This window comes from Symphalangus syndactylus, chromosome 1 (assembly GCF_028878055.3).
Source record: "Symphalangus syndactylus isolate Jambi chromosome 1, NHGRI_mSymSyn1-v2.1_pri, whole genome shotgun sequence".
NCBI lineage: Eukaryota > Metazoa > Chordata > Mammalia > Primates > Hylobatidae > Symphalangus > Symphalangus syndactylus.
In genome coordinates, this window is record NC_072423.2 from 126421755 (window position 1) to 126442472 (window position 20718).

Consider the following 20718-nt stretch of genomic DNA (forward strand, 5'->3'; position numbering starts at 1 on the left):
ATAAATTGCTGGATTCAATTTGATATGTTGTTGAAGCCTTTTATATCTGTGTTTACAATAAATATTAGTCTATAGTTTTTTTCTGTATATTTATTTCTCTGGTTTGCTATCAAGTTAGTTCTAGTCTCTTAAAGTGAGTTTTTTTGTTTTCTTCAATTTCCTAGGAGAAATTTTGTAAAACTGATATAGTTTCTTTATTAAATATTGGGTAGAAATTGCCAGTGAAACCACCTTGATCTGTAGTATTCTTTGTTAGGAGATTTTGAACTATGAGCTCATTTACATTAAAATGTATAGCGCTACTCAGGTTATCTATTTTGTCATGTATGACTTTCAGTAGGTTGTGTGTTTCAAGGACTTGAGCTAGGTTGTTGACTAACACGGGCGTAGAGTTGTCATTTACAAGGAAATATTATAAGCAACAATTATTTTAAATGTGTTAAAGTTTGTTTAATGACCCAAGATATATTCTATCTTAAATGTTCCATATTCACTTTTGAAAAACGTTTTGCTCTTCTTGGAGAGAGTATTCTATAAATGTCAATTTGGTTAAGTTTGTTTTTTAGTTTTCACATATTCTGATTTTCTGTCTAGTTTTGTCAATTATTGAGAGAAGCATGTTGAAATCTTCAGTTATGACTGAGGATTTGTCTATTTCTTTTCTCAGGTCAATCAGTTTCTATTTTACATTATTTAAGCTCTGTTGTTAGGTGCATGCACAGTTAAGACTGTTATGTTTCTTCATTAATTAATCCTTTTATCATTAAATATCATCTCCCTTTATCATTGACTAAAAGAGTTTTTACTGTACTATTTATATACAATATTAGAAAATGTAAACTAATCAATAATGACAGAAAATACATCAGTGATTGCTCAGAGATGGGAAGTTAAGAAGGAGATTTAGGGAGGCATTATTTAAAAACATGAGGAAACTTTTGGGAGCTATGAATATACTCACTGTCCTGAATGTGGTCATGATGTCATGGGTGTATACATACGTTAAATCTAATTAAATATTCAACTCAAACATAACCAATTTATTGTATGTCAATTACACCTCAATAAGTCAGTTTTAAAAGCACTATAATTATTTTAATCAACAGAACAAAAATCATCAGGAGTCAAGCAAAATGTAACTCAGATCACAGGTGTTGTCCAAGCTTTGTTCAAGGGAGAAGTAAAGGAGTGAGAGATGTGCACTGATGTAGATGAATGGTGAAGGAGAGACGCAAGGACATGAGCGTGTTCTGGGGTGATGCCTGTTATATGGTCCTTGAAGTGGCTATCCTGACAAGATTGAAAGGAAGTGTGAACAATGGGAAGAAAAACTTCAGGAGAAAAGTGCAGTTTTGGAGAAACAGCCACGGGGAAAGAAAAAGTAAGGAAAGTGTCATGAATGCTGGATAATGATAACTAACATTGACAAGTTGAGGATTTGGGGCTTATCTGTGGTTTGTGAGTCCTTCTATCTATTGGGAATTCTGACATGGAAGAACTGAAGACAGTGAGTAATTAAAAGCTTGAGTTTAGGAACCAGACAGAGACAGGTTTCAAAGTTTGCTTGGCATAATAACAGCGCCCAAATCATTGGGTTAATGTGAGGTCTGAGTGAATGCATATAAAGACTGGTGCTCAATACAAACTGACTAGTGTATGCATGCACACATACACTAAAACCCACTGTGTCAGACAGCGGTAGTAACACCAGCAGCTCATACAAGTTGCCTCCTTCCTTGATGTCTAGTTTTAGCTGATGCTAAAAACCTTCACGTGTTTTAGGCACAAAGTCATCCTGAGCTAAGTCTCAGAACTATTTCAAAAGGGGATGGGAGTCAACCATGAGACTTCATACTTACCTTCAACTTCAACCTTTAAAAAATTGTGGTAAAATATACATAATATCAAAATTACCATCTCAACTATCAATTTTTTAGTATACAGCTCAGTAGTGTTAACTACATTCACGCTGTTGTCCAACCAATCTCCAGAACTATTTTCATCTTGCAAAACAAATTTTATACCCATTAAATAACAATTCCCCATTACGCCTTTTCCCCATCCCTTGGCAACTACCATTCTACTTCTTGTCCCTATGAATTTGACTACTTTAAATAACTCATAGAAGTGGAATATAACAGAACTTGTCTTTTTGTGACAGGCTTATTTCACTTAGCATAATGTCCTCAAGGCTTACAGATGTAGTAACATGTGTCAGAATTTCCTTCCTTTTTAAGGCTAGATAATTTTCCATTGTGCACATGAGGGTATTTGTGTGTGTAAATATATATACCACCTTTTTTATACATTTATCTGTCAATGGGCACTTACGTTGCTTTCTCCTTTTGTCTGTTGTAAACAATGCTGCTATGAACATGGCTGTATGGATATTTCTTTGAGACCGTTGTTTTTAGTTCTTTTGGGCATTATACCCAAAAACGGAATTGCTATATAATATAGTGTATTAGTCTGTTCTCGCATTGCTGTAAAGAACTACACGAGACTGGATAATTTATAAGGAAAAACGGTTTAATTGGCTCACAGTTCTGCAGGCAGTACAGGAAGCATAGCAGCTTTTAGGGAGGCCTCAGAATACTTTGAATTACGGCAGAGAACAGAGGGGAATCAGGCATGTCTTACATGTCCAGAGCAGGAGAAAAAGAAAGAGTGGGAAAGTGCCACACACTGAACCACCAGATCTCATGAGAACTCTATTACGAGAACAGCACCCAAGGGGGAAATCCACCTCCATGATCCAATCACCTCCTATAAGGCCCCTCCACAAACACTGGGGATTACCATTTGACATGAGGTTTAGACAGGGACACAAATCAAAACCATATGGTAACTCTATTTTTAATATTTTGATAAACTATTATACTTATTTTTCATAGTGACTGCCCTGTTTTACATTCCCACCAACAGTGCACAACTGTCGTAATTTCAATTTCTCCACATTCTTGCTAACAAATTACTTACTGATTTTTTTATAGTAGCCATCTTAATGGGTGTGCGATGGTATCTCATTGCTATTTTGATTTGTACCAACTCCAGTTTTCGATGTAGGATTTTCTCTAAATAACCAAAGCTAATTTTCAAAGAAGTAAAAATAATAATAGTTCTATCTCTCTAGAAATAGGCTAGTCTTTAACATGCTCAAATTAATAAATGTAACACTTTGCATGCATTTGTTTATTTTGGAGTGTGGGGTCATCCATGATTAGGCTGAAATATAAAGTAGTGTCTCTATTTTTAGATCTTTTCTCCTCATAAGTATCTAACACAAGTTTCAGTGATATGTAAGTTGCTAAAGAGATAGCTGTTGAGTCTAAACCTTTCTAATTTCTCCTCAATTTCTCTCCCTCATCTCCCTTTTCTTGCTTATTATTTTTTGACTTTGAAAACATCAGAAAATAAATTTTCAACAATGAAGTAATTTGGGGAGCAAGGATGCTTGATCTGGACTCATTGACTCCACAGCTCTTTTGTCTAGACTCTTCTGATTAAATGCTAAAGATTTCCCCTTCAGGAGTAACTGAGAACACAGGACAGGCCACCAAGAGAACCATGTTGGCTGTAACCTTATGAGACTCTCACATTATGTGGTCCTTCACATACCAATGAGACCACAGGAATATTGGCTGCTATAAGAAGAAAACTTGCTTCCAGTCCCCACTGTGCTATGTATTCTTTTACAAATCTTTAAACTTATGAACATGTTTCCTGATCTCCTAATTAAGAGAGTTAAACTACATTTTTCTTAGTTTTTGAAAATTCAAGAATTCCATGTCACTTGGTAATTTATATCTCAGTAAGAGATTATCATGCTGAAGTTGCCCAAAATTGGGCCTATTCTAAATGAGATTATGCACATCATTAAAAATAATGACACATCGTATTATATGCCACATCATTTTAGATGATAATATAATACCACAAAAATATAATACTAAGAGATGCTAATAGCAATTTTTTTAATGTTGAACAGCCCCCCATACCCTCCTCACACACATAATGCCTTATCTATTCAAAGTATTTATTCTAAGCATGAATATAGTGGTAATACTAGTGTCATCTTGGATTCTTCTCCATCACACTGCATGGGATCATGGCGGATGACAGACCATATTCTGTCTGATCTAACCTAGTTAAACATATGTGTCCTTTTACATGATGAGTTAAAATAAAGCAGGGCTTTTTCACAGTTTATAGAGCCTCAGGAAAAATCTGTTCCATACCTAGTCCACTTTGTCCACCTGCCATCTCTTCTTTGTGTTAGGGTAACCTTGTCCACTGCAAGTCCCTGCTAGAAGTGCATTTCCCATGATTAAAATTAGAGAACATTTAAATAATTCAAATTTCAAAACAAAAAGCCCATTAAATTGCACACTCATTGAACTGCTATTATCTCCAGGTTCTATATTAAACTAAGTGGCAGATAAACGTGAGTAAAACTCTCACCTTGCCTTGACAGAGCTAGTGAACTGACATAAAATATGGATATGCTGTGGACACGATGGGTTTTCTCTTCACCAAATCTGGTTCCTTTTCCTCCTAGGCGTAGAAGAGGATTCCGTTTTAACTTCTCATTTTCAGTTACATGTGGCCATAGGACCAAATGTGGTGAGTGGGAGTGGGTGAAAGCCAGGTGTGCCACTTTCAGATCTAGCTCATAAAAATCTCCTGCATTAACATGTAGCTTATTTCTTTTATTCCATCTACCTACTGAATGCTAAGGCCCAGGGTGATCTTGGAATCTGCATGTTAAAGATGGCAGAATGACCATGAGAAGCGAAGCTCCCCTCCCCTGGCCATTCCCCTTGCTTCCCATTGCCAACTGAATTTAACATGAGCAAGAAATAAACACCTATAATATTAAGTCATCAAGATTTTAGGGTTTGTCTCTGAGAGCAACTTCCCTTAAATGTTATCAGCTTACATAAAATAATTTTAATATTGACCAATGAAATAGCTGCAATAAAAATCCAAAGTGCTATTTGAAGAACAGGAATTAAATAGCTTAGTATGGTGGCAGTTTAATTTTTAATTTCCTAGTTTTCTTCCTCCTATTGAGTTCAGAACACAATACCCCAAGTGTGGCACCTTGGCATGCTGAGTACTTTGAACTGAAGAACATAAGAAGGATCACAGCAGCAAGAGTATCCTTATCCCCTTCCTGCTCTTCTGTCTCCCATCCCTCTTTCTCCCCTGAAGCAAATCATACAAACTAGCCTGCTGGAACTACAGGGCAGGTAGTTGGGGTAATCCTAGAGTCATTTGGAGCCTCTAATCTGGATACCACGTTCACCTGGCACAAAAAAACTGAAGATTATTCACAGCCTGCCTAAGGCAGGTCTACATGTGCAAGGAAGTGGCTATACTTTGGAATTTGTTTTCTTCTAAGTAGCAGTGGACATTTGCAAAGGCAATAATACTGCAGGGAGTTCTAGGATGTCAAAGCAGACCAGAGGCAGCCATTAGACAGTTGAACTGCCTCTCTGTAAATGCAGCTATCTTCCTGAGTCTTTAAGGCATCAATAAAAAAATTACAATAAATCTGAAGTTCTCATGAATGAAAAGTAAATCTCCTCAATAACAAGCTAAAAACTTCTGTGCTAGAACTTAGACTTAGCTCTACCTGACTTTAAAGCCCATGTTCTTTCCAGTATTCTTCATTTTAAGCATTCCCCCGTCCTCCAATTTTGTTGTTGTTGTTTTTGTTTATTCTTATGCTCGCATCCTAGGTAAGAACACTGGGGCAAAAAAGAAGAAAAACGGAGATGAGATGAGATGAAATGAGATGAGATGAGATGAGATGAGATGAGATGAGATGAGATGAGATGAGATGAGATGAGAAGAGAGAGAAGAGAAGAGAAGAGAAGAGAAGAGAAGAGAAGAGAAGAGAAAAGGCGAGGAGAGAATAGAGACACTGGTATATTCTGGAATAAACTGTATCTGATACTAGTTCATGACAGTCATTGTCATTCTTCCCCTACTCAGGTGGAAAGACCAAACAGAAAAATCACCAAACATGTGAAAAGACTCACCACAAAAAAAAAAAAAAAGATTAGTGTGAACGATGAGATTTTTCTCTGAAAGAGTCATCCTTTAATTTCACTGTCGCAAAGGGAGTCCTCGACTTTGGGAGTAGTCAGTGAGGTAACTTGTTTGTTCACAGGAAATAGTGGAGGCAGAGGAGAGGGAAGCAGGTATAAACTGGCATTCAGGTTACATCATTAACTGACTAGCCTTGGACAAATGATTTAATTTAATTGAGCCTCAGTTTTATCAAATTAAAAAGGAGAATAATAACACTTGGTATTATTTTTAGTTTTTGCTAATGCAAACAAAAATTGACAGTTGGTGGAAGCATATTACTAATTTACAGAATTAACAAAGGAACATGGGAATCAAGACAACAACATTGTGGGCAAGTTAGTAGGAACACTATAGCCTCATCTAGGATTTCCACAAAGCAAGTAAGTTGGACAGTATTCAGTAATCTTAAAGCTCAGGTCAAGATTTATCTACTCAGGATTAACTCTAAGTGGCCTGATTGTTTCACATTTCTACCCTGGCTAGGGTATCTTAACTTACTGTGTAACTGGACACTATCAGATGGGAAAAAGGTAATTTTCTAAAAGAACATCAAGGTGATATTGCCAAAAAATAGTTGAATGGAAGTTTAGTGGACCAAAATAAGAAGTGTCTAACATTATGTCCTCATAAGGTTGTTATGGGGATTAAATTAGAGGCTGTCAGTAGAGCACTTAATAAATGAAGGCTAAAATCAGACAGGGGAAGGATAAGGGTTTTATGGTCTGATAAATTAGAGGACTTGTCCATCCTGGCTTTGTAAAGCAGAAACATGACCCATCCTGTTTTGTTATCAATTAAGAAACTTCTGAGGGACCAGAGTCAATTTAAGAGTCATTTCAGTCATTTTCCTTAAACTAGCCTGAAGAAAATCAAAATAATCTGCCTTAGAGCTCTTTATTCTTTATCCTTTTCTTCTAACCTTTATTTAGAAAAAAAAAAAAAAAAAAAAAAACTTTCCCTCTGGCCCTTCTTCTTCCATTGTCTTATTTTAATGTCCCTTGAATTTTTTTTTTTTAAATTGGCAGATGACACTTCTAACTATGGTTGTATCCTTGGAAACTACAGAAAATTGGCTATTTTGGGCTAATCTGTTATTGTGAATTTTCATGACAACAGCCAAGGGTATATTTTAACTACTGTTTTTACTCTAATTCAATTGGAAAATAAAAAATGTTTAAAGCCAAACAGCCCTTAGATACTCTAACACTGTTTCTGTTTCTTTATATGCCTCAGTGGTGGGTATAATAGGAGCCAAGAGACAGTCAATACATATGCAGCTTGCCTTCCTGAGTTTACTGCAAAAGGATGTCTACATTATGTGGTAAGACTAAGGTGGTTTATGGCCAATAATATGTTCAAATCCCATGTAGGTGGCTCATGACCATTGATCTCAGACTTGCCCTGGCCAGTCACCTTTCTTTGGGGGACGTAGATAAGGAAAAGCAAAAGCATGTCTTCTCAAGGCTTAAGTTTGAAGTCAGTACTATCAATTTCTTCCAGGCAGGAAATATGTAGCTCTTGCCAAACACAAGGTGAAACCCACCCTTCTAGATCTAAGACTGCACCATGACCTAGATTTCAGAGCTGAAGACCTCATACGCACCCAGGGCTCACATTTATGCTACAGTGCAAAGCAGAGGGACAAATAGCCATAAACCCTTATTAATTTTTCTTCACATTTCCACCTGGCCAGAAGGGAAACTGGATTTGACTACACTAGTCTGAAAAAGACAAAAGAAATATAGTTACTTTCTCATTGTGAACATACATAATTATTGCTTCCTAGCCAATACTTCAAGATAAGTTTCAGGCAGGGTCCTCCCATCCATGATGTAAGTTTCAGGAAATGCAGACATCTCCTTCACCACCCCCTAGCACATGATATGTGGACTCATGCTCTAAACCTGGTATGTTGATGCTGTAACCTGTGACCCTGCATTTCTAGAGTAGGATGTAAAAGCACAGGTTGAGTTACAGATTAGTCACCTAGATTGCTATATGATTGAAAGCCAAATAAATGGCAAGGTAGCAATTATCCATGATTGGCAGAACTCAGTAGCACATGTAGTCAACGTCTATAATTCCTGTGGTGGTTCTGTCCCTGGTACATATCTCCAAGGGTATGTGCCCCAGCATGGCTTACTAAAGAGAGTGTTCCAATAGGGAGATGGTGATAGTGCTTTGCCACCAGAACTTTCGTCTTTAGACTGCTTCACCAGCCTTCTCACTGATCCTGAAAGGAGAAGGAGTAAAGAGCATGACTGGCACAAGCACACGTAGGAACACTGCAGTCCCACTACAGCCAGTACCTCACCCCAGTCAATGTTTATGCACCTGGCCACACTTCCACGGCTGCTGGCATGCATGAATGAGCATGGATCTCACTGCCACCACCCATCAAAGTGTTATGGCCAGTGGACCAGGAACAACACAGCCCCTTTAGTACAGCATGTTCCTAACCTAAAGGGGTCAGAGAACAAAGCCTGGGGCCCAGTACCAGCACCCTAGAGCTACAGCACATAGCCCAGTATTTCTGAGCTGAGCCTTGGCCCCCTAAAATCATCCAGAAACAAAGCCACTTGACCAAACCCACCTTACACCGCAATCAAACCCCCAAGAGCATCAAAGAAGAGCAAAACAAAAGAAAAATCCATCCAAAGGACAGCAACTTCAAAGACTGCAGGAACATTATTCCATACAGATGAGAAAGAACCAGTTCAAGAACTCTACAAATGCAAAAAGCCATAGTGTCATCTCACCTCCAAATGACTGCACCAGTTTCCCAGCAATGGTTTTTAACCTGGATTAAATGGATGAAATGGCAGAAATAGAATTCAAAATATGGAAAGGAATAAAGATGATCAAGATTCAGGAGAAAGTCAAAACCAATCCAAGGAATCTAATAAATACAATATAATGATACAGAAGATGAAAACAAAATTGTCATTTTAAGAAGGATCCAAACTGATCTGATAGAGCTAAAATTCTTACCTCAAGAATTTCATAATATAATTGCTAGTATTAACAGCAGAATTGACCAAGCTGAGGAAAGAATCTCAGAGCTTGAGGACCAGTTCTCTGAAATAACTCAGTCAGAAAAAAAATAAAGAAAATCCATTTAAAAGAATGAGCAAAGCCTCTGAAAAATATAAGATTATGTAAACAGACCAAATCTATGTCTTATTTGTATCTGTGAAAGAGAGTAAGAGAAAGCAAGCAACTTGGAAAACATATTTGAAAATATAGTTCATGAACCTTTCCCCAATCTTGCTAGAGGGCCAACGTTCAAATTCAAGATGAAGAGAACCCCTGTGAGATATTATATAAAATGACCATCCCCAAGATACATAGGCATCAGATTGTCCAAGGTTGAAATGGAAAAAAAAAAGTTAAAAGCAGGAAGAAAGAAGGAGCAGGTCACCTATAAAAAGAACCCCATCAGGCTAACAGTAGAACTTTCAGCACAAATCCTACAAGCCAGAAGAGATTGGAAGCCTGTGTTCAGCATTATTAAAGAAAAGAAATTCAAACTAAAAATCTTATACCCAAACAAACTAAGCTTCATAAGTGAGGGAGAAATAAAATCCTTTTCAGACGAGCAAATGCTAAGGGAATTTGTTACCATCATGCCTACCTGATAAGATATCCTTAAGGGAGTGTTAAATATGGAAAGGAAAGACTGTAACCAGCCACCACAAAAAAAAAAAAAACAGAAGAATATAGACTACTGACACTCTTAAGCAATCACACAATAAAGTCTGCATAGTAACCAGCTAACAACATGATGGCAGGATCAAGTCTGCACATATCGATACTAACCTTGAATGAAAATGGGCCAAATGTCCCAGTTATAAAGCACAGTGGCAAGCTGAATAAAAAAGCAAGACCTAAGGTTATGCTGTCTTCAAGACACCCATCTCAAAGGCAGTGATACCCATAGGCTCAAACTAAAGAGATGGAGAAAAATCTACCAAGCAAATGGAAAATAGAAATAAGCAGGGGTTGATATTCTAATTTCAGACAAAACAGACATAAAAAAAAATGATCAAAAGAGACAAAGAAGGGAATATAATGGTGAAGTGTTCAGTTCCATAAGAATACTGAACTATCCTAAATATATATACATCCAATACAGGAGCACCCATACTCATAGAGCAAGTTCTTAGACACCTATGAAGAGACTTAGATAATCACACAATAACACTGGGAGACTTAAATGCCCCACTGAAAGTATAAGCTAGATCATCTTATCTATCTATCACAAAACAAACCAAGATATTTGGGCCCTGAACTCAATAATTGACCAAATAGACCTAACAGATATCTACAGAATTATCCACCCAAAAACCACAGAATATACATTCTTCTCATTACCACATAGTATGTACTCTAAAATCAACCACACAACTGGCCATAAAGCAATCCTAAAGCAAGCTCAAAAAAAGCCAAAATTATAACAACAACACCCTTGGATCACAGTGCAATAAAAATTGAAATCAATACTAAGAAAATCATTTAAAATCATACAATTACATGAAAATTAAACAACTTGCTACTGAGTGACTTTTGGGTAAACAATAAAATTAAGGCAGAAATCAAGAAATTATTTGAAACTAACAAGACCAAAGATACAATATACCAGAATGTCTAGGACACAGCTAAAGCAGTGTTAAGAGGGGAAGTTTATAGTGCTAAACACCCACAACAAAAAGTTAGAAAGATCTCAAATTAACAACCTAATAGTCCACCTAGAGGAACTAGTGAAACAATAGCAAACAAATCCCAAAGTTACCAGAAGACAATAAATAACCAAAATCAGAGCTGAACTAAAGGAAATTATGACTGAAAAAGCAAATACAAAAGATCAATGAATCAAGGAAATGGTTCCTTGAAAGAATAAGTAAGATAGATAGAACACTAGCTAACCTAATAAGGAAAAAAAGAGAGAAGATCCAAATAAACACAATTAGCAATGACAAAGGATATTACCACTGACCCCACAGAAATACAAGAAACCCTCAGAGACAACTATGAACAACTCTCTGCACACAAGCTAGAAAACCTAGAAGAAAAGGATAAATTCTTGGAAATATACAACTTCCCAAGATTGAAACAGGAAGAAATTCAATCCCTGAACAGAACATTAACAAGCTCCAAAATTGAATCAGTAATAAAAAGCCTACCAACCAGGGGAATTCACTGCCGATTTTTACCAGATGTACAAAGAATAGCTGGTACCATTCCTACTGAAATTATTTTTTAAAAACTAGGAGGAGGGAATTCTCCCTACCTCATTCTATGGGACCAGCATCATCCTGATACCTAAACCTGGCAGAGACACAACAACAACAATAACAAAAAAAACTTGAAGCCAATATATTTGATGAACACATATGCAAAAATCCCCAATAAAGTACTAGCAAACAAAATCCAGCATCATATCAAAAAGCTAATCAACTACAATCAAGCAGGCAGGATGCAAGTTTGGTTCAACATATGGAAATCAATAAACATAAACAGAACTAAAAAAAAAACCACACGATTATCTTAATAGATGTAGATAAAATACAACATCTCTTCATGTTAAAAATCCTCAACAAACTAGACACTGAAGGAACATACTTCAAAATAATATGCCATCTATGACAAACACACAGCAAACATCATATTGAATGGGCAAAAGCTGGAAGCAATCCTCTTGAAAACGAGTACAAGGCAAGAATTCGCACTCTCACCACTCCTATTCAAAATAGCACTAGAGGTCTTAGCCAGACCAATCAGGCAAGAAAAAGAAATAAATGGCATATAAATAGAAACAGAGGAAGTCAAACTATCTCTGTTTGCAGATGATATGATTCTATGCCTAGAAATCACCATCATCTCTACCTAAAGGCTGCCTGTTCTGATAAACAACTTCGGCAAAGTTTCAGGATACAAAATCAATGTGCAAAAATCAATACCATTTATACACATCAATAACATCCAAGCTGAAGGCCAGATCAAAATACAATCCCATTCATAATAGCCACAAGAAGAATAAATTATCTGGGAATACAGCTAACTGGAGGGGTGAAAGATCTCTAAAATGAGAATTACAAAACACTGCTGAAAGAAATCAGAGATGACACAAACACCCCATGCTCATATTTAGGGAGAATCGATATTGGTAAAATGGCTATACTGCCCCAAGAAATTTATACATTTAATGCTATGCCTATCAAACTACCAGTAACATTCTTCACAGAATTAGAAACAAATTTTTTTTAATTCATATGGAATGAAAAAAGAGCTTGAATAGCCAAGGCAGTTATAAGCAAAAAGAACAAAGCTGAAGGCATCACACTGCCTGACTTCAAACTATATTACATGGCTACAATAATCAAAACAGCATAGTACTGGTACAAAAACAGACACATAGACTAATGGAACAAAAATAATGTGACACACCTACAACCATCTGATCTTCTACAAAGTTAACAAAAACAAGCAGTGGTGACAGGACTCTCTGTTCACTCACTGGTGCTGGGATAACTGGCTAGCCATATGCAGAAAATTGAAACTGGACCCCTTTCTTATACTATTTACAAAAACCAACTCTAGAAGGATTACATAATTAAATGTAAAACCTAAAAATATAAAAACCTTGGAAGATAATCTAGAAAATACCATTCTGGACATAGGCCCTGGAAAAGATTTCATGACAAAGATGCCAGAAGCAATTGCAACAAAAACAAAAATTGACAAGTGCTACCTAATTAAACTATTAATAACGAGCTTCTGCACAGAAAAAGAAACTATCAACAGAGTAAGCAACCTACAGAATAAGAGAAAATATTTGAAAACTGCATCTGACAAAGGTGTAATATCCAGAATCTATAAGGAACTTAAATTAATAAGTAAAAAAGAAACAACCCCATTAAAAAGTGGACAAAGGACATGAACAGACACTTTTCAAAAGAAGATGCAAGCACAGCCAACAAGCATATTAAAAAATGTTCAACATCACTAATCGTTAGAGAAATACAAATAAAACCACAATGAGACACCATCTTACACTAGTCAGAATGGCTGTTATTAAAAAGTCAAAAAATAACAGATACAGGTGAGTTTCTAGAGAAAAGGGAATGTTTATACACTGCTAGTGTGAATGTAAATTAATTCAACCATTATGGAAAGCAGATTGGGGATTCCTCAAAGAACTTAAAACAATTACCACTTGACCCAGCAATCCCATTATTGAGTATAATCGAAAGGAATATAAATTGCTCTACCAAAAAGACATGTGCACGCATGCATTCATTGCAGTACTGTTCACAATAGCAGAGACATGGAATCAACCTAACTGCCCATCAGTGGTAGACTGGATAAAGAAAATGTGGTATATGTACACCATGGAATACTATGCAACCATAAAAAAGAACAAGATCATGTCTTTTGCAGCAACATGGTTGGAGCTGGAGGCCATTATCCTAAGCAAATTAATGCAGGAACAGAAAACCAAATACCACATGTTCTAACTTATTAGTGGGATGTAAACATTGCATACACGTGGTCACAAAGAAGGGCACAATAGACACCAGAGCCTACTTGAGGGTGGAGAGTAGAAGGAGGGGGGAAGATAAAAAAAACTACCCATTGGGTACTGTGTTACTACCTAAGTGAAAAAATAATCTGTACACCAACCCCTGGACAATTTACCTATATAACAAACCTGCACATTTACTTCTGAACCTAAAATTTGAAGAGAAAGACAGAATGGAAGGTGATGCAGGGAACAACTAATTATTTCATAAGTTTTGTTTTACAATTTGGATACTAAATGTTTTATACATACATCTCACAGGAATATATGGTTATGGCTAATTAAAAATAGAGTTCTACATGACAGAATGAATGAGCAGTCTACTAAAATTCTGCTTGACATTTATAGCCCTCAAAATTTTGTGCTTAGCACAGGCAATATCTAAGCCTTCACGACAGGACCCTTTTACACTTGAGTTACTTCCCAGATTCAGACCCTTTTTAACTAAGAGAAAGCTGGATACCCGAGGGAGGACTCTGCAATAACATCACGGGTACTTATCATAGATCTTCCTTCCAGCATTCCCCAGATGGCTCTGTGACCATTTACCCAGCTAAGTGGGAATTGGGTAAAGAGATGTATTTGGACATTTGGAGGTTAAAGTTGAATTTAAATGAAAGCTAATCCCTAGGGACACAGAACGTCACTGTGATGTACAGAAAATAATAAAGTCTTTGTAGAGGTCAAATATTCAATAGATTGTGACTCCAGTCTATCTCACAGTCCAAGTTGGTTCTTGAACCTATATCACGTATATTTCCTCAATTCCCAAGTATATTTTAGACTATCCTCAGCAACAGGCGTAATCAAAATTGTAATCTGACCCATGGAGCAAGGTTTATTTTCGTAGAAAGGTGAATGAAAGGATCTAGAACTCCCTTTATATACCAAAATTCTGAACCAAAAGCACAATGGCATCCCTGGGGAAGTCTCAGAACCATTCAGGACTCAAGAGATGCAATGTGTTGATTCTTCTCGCATTTCTATTTAACTCGCCAATTCAGCTAATACAGAAGATGAAGATCCTTGAGAATAACAATGAACGGTCATTTGTTTAATTAAGTAATGAATCCATTTGAAGCTGTTTTGCTAGATGTGGTCTGCGTGCTGGAAGAAATTAATTAATCTGCAATAGTCAGTATGCTGCTATTTATTTATCTAACAACTGTTTTTTCTTATCTTAAAAAGAAGAGTTACCAGAACCCATTGTTTTCACCTAGCAGAAATAACTATACAGCTTTGCCCTTCATAATTAGCATACTTCAGTGTTCTGTATCACAATTTGGTTTGCAAGAACCTTGAACTTCTATCTCAGAATATACCATACTGATTCATCATATTAGTGGATCTACAGAGCTGAAAATAGCAAATACAAAGAATGCCTTAGAAACACTTGCAAGATAGTGGTTAGGAGGTGAATCCCTTGCAAATATAGACATCAATTTTAAGGTAACCAGTAATCTTGAGCATGTTGGCATATACTTTAAGTGAAAGACAGATTCCTAAATCTTTCATTTCCTATTACTGAGGAAGATGCCAAGTGGACTTTTGGGATTTTACAGGCAACCTATACCATATTTAAGTATGCTTTTCCAATCTATTTAATGGATTATCAAAAATGTTTTGATCTTTGAGTGAGTTCAAGAGTAAAGGAAGTTATTTAGCTGGTCCAGGTTGCAATGTCAGAAGTTCTGCCACTTGGTTCTCACAACCCAGCTGACTCCATGATGCTTGAAATCTGTGGCAGTGAGATACTGCCTGGAGCCTGTGACAATCCTGATAGAAAAAAAAAAAAAACCACTATTCTTAGGATTTATGGATTAAAATCCTGTGCAAGGAAAAAAAGCCTGTGCACTGTTTACAAAGTAACTATTATTTTGAAGAATACTCTTGCTTCATTTTCTTTCTTAGTTGATGCTAATCCATGTGCCCATTCAAACTGAGCTAGACATCATGAATTGTGTATTATCTAGAAACTCCAAACAGTGAAGTCAGATGCACACAGCAGCACACCTTTATCAAAAGGAAGAGGTGTATATGAGACTGGGCCCAAGCAATTCCTAAAGCATAAGAAAGTTACATGAGCAGATGGCTCACAAACACAGCATGTCTTCTCTTGGCACACGATCTCCCCTCTATCAACCCACACTTTTGATCTCATGGAGAGTCCCTTCTGACTACAGTAACTGTAATCTATCATAAACAGGGACATTTTTGAGCTAAAAAGTAGGCCAGGAAAACAGGCCTAAAATGGGACTGTCCTAGCCAAATCATTAGGCATTTTCACCCTACCTATAACTCAGTACTTTCCGACTAGGAGTGATTCTTACCCATCCATTAAAACATTTGACAGTATCTGGAGACATTTTTGGTTGTGACAAATTGGAGAGGTTATGCTATGGGCATCTAGTGGGTAAAGGTCTGGGATGCTACCAAACATTCTATAATGTACAAAAACAGCTCCCCTAAAACAAAGAATTATTAAACTTAAAATATCAACAGTGCTGAGATTGAGAAACCTTTTTATAACTACTTGTTTTAAAAGGGAAAAAAATCAATTTATAAAAAATTTTGCATGATAAGCTAACAGCAGGTAAAAGTGTACAGCTTGACCATTGCAACCACAGTCAGAGATGGATTGGATGTGAAAGAGTTTAGAATAGGGAGATATCTCCAGTAGGTGTAAGTTTAAGTGTTACAACTCATTTCCTATTTGGATTAGAAGACAAGATATGCTGAAGTAATGATCCACATAGACATGATTACAAGGTCATGTCCTTGGAAGGAGCAAGTTTGGAAGACTGATGACAAGGAGATTTGGGGAAAATATATGTGAATGTACCACTTTCAATGGACCTCAGGATCTCATTGCAGAAGAGGTTGGATCCCATTGCAGAAGAGGCTGTTAAATAACAAGATGGTCTTCTCTGAGTCTGTCAACTGGCTTCCTCTCCCCAGTTCCCCAGTGAGATTCTTAAAATGTGGCCATAGTAACTGAGCTGGTGATTGTAAATAGGCTTTTTTAAAAGGTTGTTCTTTAGTTCTACTATACTTCCTGAAGAAAAAAAAAAAAAAAGATTGGTTTAATTTTTGTTTTTGCTTTGCTAATTCTCATCTGAATCCCACCCTTGCTCAGTGGTAATTCACTAAGAGTAGTGACCTACCAGGAGCCCCAAACATGGTAACAGATTCTAAAAATGATCAGTTCATCTTCTGGTGGCAGTGATTACATTGGATCCTTTCAATTATGGAAGAGCCAGTAATTTGTCCTCATTCTAAATGACACTTGTATTGGACTCAAATTCTCTTTACTTGCTAAACATATTTCTGTTAATGTCATACAAATCCTTATAACATTAATATGGTAGCATGCACAATGATGCTTTCCATCAAAAAACTTATAATACAATGGATATTTAAAAAACTAATGCCAGTGGGTTTTTTCTTCATGTACCTCCTCTTCTAGAAGTAGCTTGCCTCACGGAATGGTATAGTGGCCTATTGAAAAGTCACTTGTAACACCAGCTGGGAAAAAACACCTTGTAAATTCAGGGTACTGCTACAGAGGAAATGATATTTGGAACTAAAAATAAACATATGGTGATTTTTTATAATGCCAGAATAAACAAGTCTGAGTCAGGAAGTTCAAGAAGAAATGGAAGTTTGAAACATTATGTCTAACATTATATTATTTTTGCAGATCTGTTTTACACAAACCAATCTCTTGCTCACATATTATATGTTGGTTCCTTCTTATATGTACCATATATAATGTATCCTATACCATTCTATAAATGACTTTATATTAGGCAGTATATTTTATTTCTCTTTGATTTACCAGTGTTTAGTAGAATATGAGAGACACTGTGTAAATATGTATTTAATAAATGCATGAATAAGGGAACAACTAAGTCAATAAATAATAAATGAAGCCAAGTCAGATAGGCCTATTTTTTCAAGTGACCTCATAGGAAATTTGCCTTCATTTGCAAATGTTCTTTACAAAGCCAGGCATGACTTAATGCTAGAAGCATTATTAAGTAAAGGATATAGTCAATTGCTTTCATTGATTTTACTATCCACTTTTAGAGAAAAAAATTTAAAAAAGAAATGCACTGCTAAGGCTTTTATCACATCACCTTCCACTGTGATTTGCTGTTGGATAAAAATCTAAGTTATTTTGGTACAATCAGAATGCCAATAATTGTATAACTACATGATTCTAGTACAATTAAAATGCACTGTTTTATCCATCTATCTGTCATCTGTCTATCTATCTATCTATCTATCTATCTATCTATCTAATCTTTGGCAGCAACCAGCACAAACATGCAGTAAGCACATGTCACTACCAAACACATTCTTCTGTGACACTTGAGGCACTATTTACTCCATGGCCTCTCTGCCTTCGAGGAATCTTTTTGCCACTATAACTGGACTTTGCTGACAAATCAAAACAGGAGAAGTGACTCTATGTAGGCTTTAGTTTAGCAGAGTTTTAAGTTTCTTAAAAAGACAAAACTTGGACATCCCCCTGCTTCAAAATTGTTTTCAATGAGATGCTTTCAACATACATTTGAAGTGGGATCAAATTTTAAAGGATCTCTCTAAAAGAACAGAACTCCTTCAGTGATCATAGTAAAAGATGGAAGAATCAGACACAGAGGTATCAAGAAAACCAAGGTACATGATAAACCACCCCCAAAACTTAGTGGCTTAAATACATAACCCTTTATTTAGCTCATATTTCTGCAGGTCAGCAACTTGGGCTCAGTTCATCTGTGTGGTTCTTCTAGTCTTGGTTGGACTCAGTCATGCATATGCAACCAGCCTATACAGTTGGTTGAGTAATTACTAGCTGCTCTAGGATGCCCTGTCTTGGAAAGTCCTGCAGCAGACTATCCCATACTCATTTACATGGCAACTGGAAAGAGCTCCAAGAAGAGGGATCTCAAGCACGCGAGCCCTCTTGAGGCCTGGGTTTGCAACTGTCACATCATTTTGCTGTGTTGTATCTATCAAAGCAAGTCTTATGTTCAGTACAGATTCAAGAGGTAGAGAAATAGATTTCACCTCTTGATGGGAGAAGCTGCAAAGTCATTAGCAAAGGACATGGCTGCAAGCAGGGGTGGGGGATTGTGGTCTTTTGCAACCTACTACCCTAGAGTTCAGAGAAAGCTGACTAATTTACACAGCATAGCTGTCAATAAATGACTAATAACATATAGAGCTTGTCATCTTAATGAATTAGTGGACAGAATCTGGAATTTACAGTAAGAAGATTCATGTGTCACCACATGTTTGACCTAAGACAAATTGCTTAACCTCCCAGAGCTTTCATGTCCTCATGAAATTTAAGTGAGGATAATATTTAGTTCACATGATCACTATGAAGATAAGTGAGTCACCTGTGAGTTAATTTATGAGAAAGTATGTTAAAGTCTGTAAAACATCAAGTAAAATATTAGCAAAAGCAGTAAATTGTAGGAGTTGAGAGCATTGGCCCTGGAGCCAGACTGTCTAGGTTAGAATGCAGTGCCTACCACTGATTAGTTTCTTAACCTTGGGTGAGTTCTTATACTTTCTATGACTTATTTTCACTTGCATAAATTATAAGCATTATGATTTTTATGGTTATAATCAGGGAGGCACTCTGCCAAAATTTGAGGACAAAAATTTCTAGAACCTGGTATAATACTGTACATTCAGGCCTATGTTTATTGTAAATAAAGGGCATTATGTAGATTTAGGCAAGTCATTTAAACTTTCTGTTTCTTCACGTGTTAAATAAGAATGTTTCAACTTGGCTACTCACTGAAGCATAGTGAGAAGTAATTAACACATGATAGTTACAAATATTGAGTGCTGCGAACTTCCTCCTTTTGATAAATTTAGGTCTAGAACGACTATTCACAGGAACATAGGCTACCCTAGGACCACTGTTGGCCACCAAATTAAGAAGCTCAAGTCCTGAAAATTTCTCATTTTAATGGTACAACCTTAGTCTGAACAGATCCTCATCATTTTAATAAAGGCAGTAAGCATTATTAGCCCATTTTATGTATGATCAAACTGAGGATCCCAGAATTAAAGTAAATTGCACAAGATCACATAACTAATTAATGACATTAGTGATTCCAGATATAGCCACTCAGCCTCACAGCCAAGGTTTCTGCAACTATAAAACATGTGTTCATTTTATTTATTATTTACTTATTAATCCCTTTAATAATTGTTGAAGAATTGTATTAGCATGGGAAAAGTATGTTCATGTTGTACAGACTTGAATCTTACCATTATTTCATTCGTATATAAGCCCATACACATTCATGTAATGTTTCTTCATCTATTTATTCAGGATATATGTATTGACCCCATATGATGTTCCCATGAAGGGGACTGAACCTACTAACTGTTTAATGTCAGGTAAATTCCTTACTATCTCTGGCTTTGTAAAATGATATGATAATCACTACTCGGATTAATAGAGCTAACAGATACCAACCATTTAGCATAGTTTACTATACACAGTAGAAACTTGACAAATTGTTTTGTAGAAGATGTTAAAGTGGTCTTTACTTATTCCACAAACATGTATGAGCAAAGAGCTGCCAATATATTCCCTGCCAGCACATAGTCCTGATGCTGGCTTCATGGCAGAATGAAGTGAGTACAATTAGTCTCTCTGTGGTCAAGCTAAAACCTTAATTGGAAGGATAGGGTGAATTTAAAAAAAAAAAAAAAAAAATATATATATATATATATATATGGCCCGGGACTTCTGATCATACTGAGGCAGAGAGCTCAAAAGTTGAAACAGAGCCAAGTTTATTGTTATATTGAGAGTCAAATGTATTACTTCAGATGCAGTCTGAATTTCTATCTTTTAGTAACTCTTCTCTAACGATTTTGATTATTAGAGTACCTTAGTATTCTACTTTCTTTTATTTAACCTATTTCAATACAGATGACTTGATCTTCCAACCATAAAGGCTGACTACAACTGAAACATTATCAGTGCCTCTATCTTACCAACT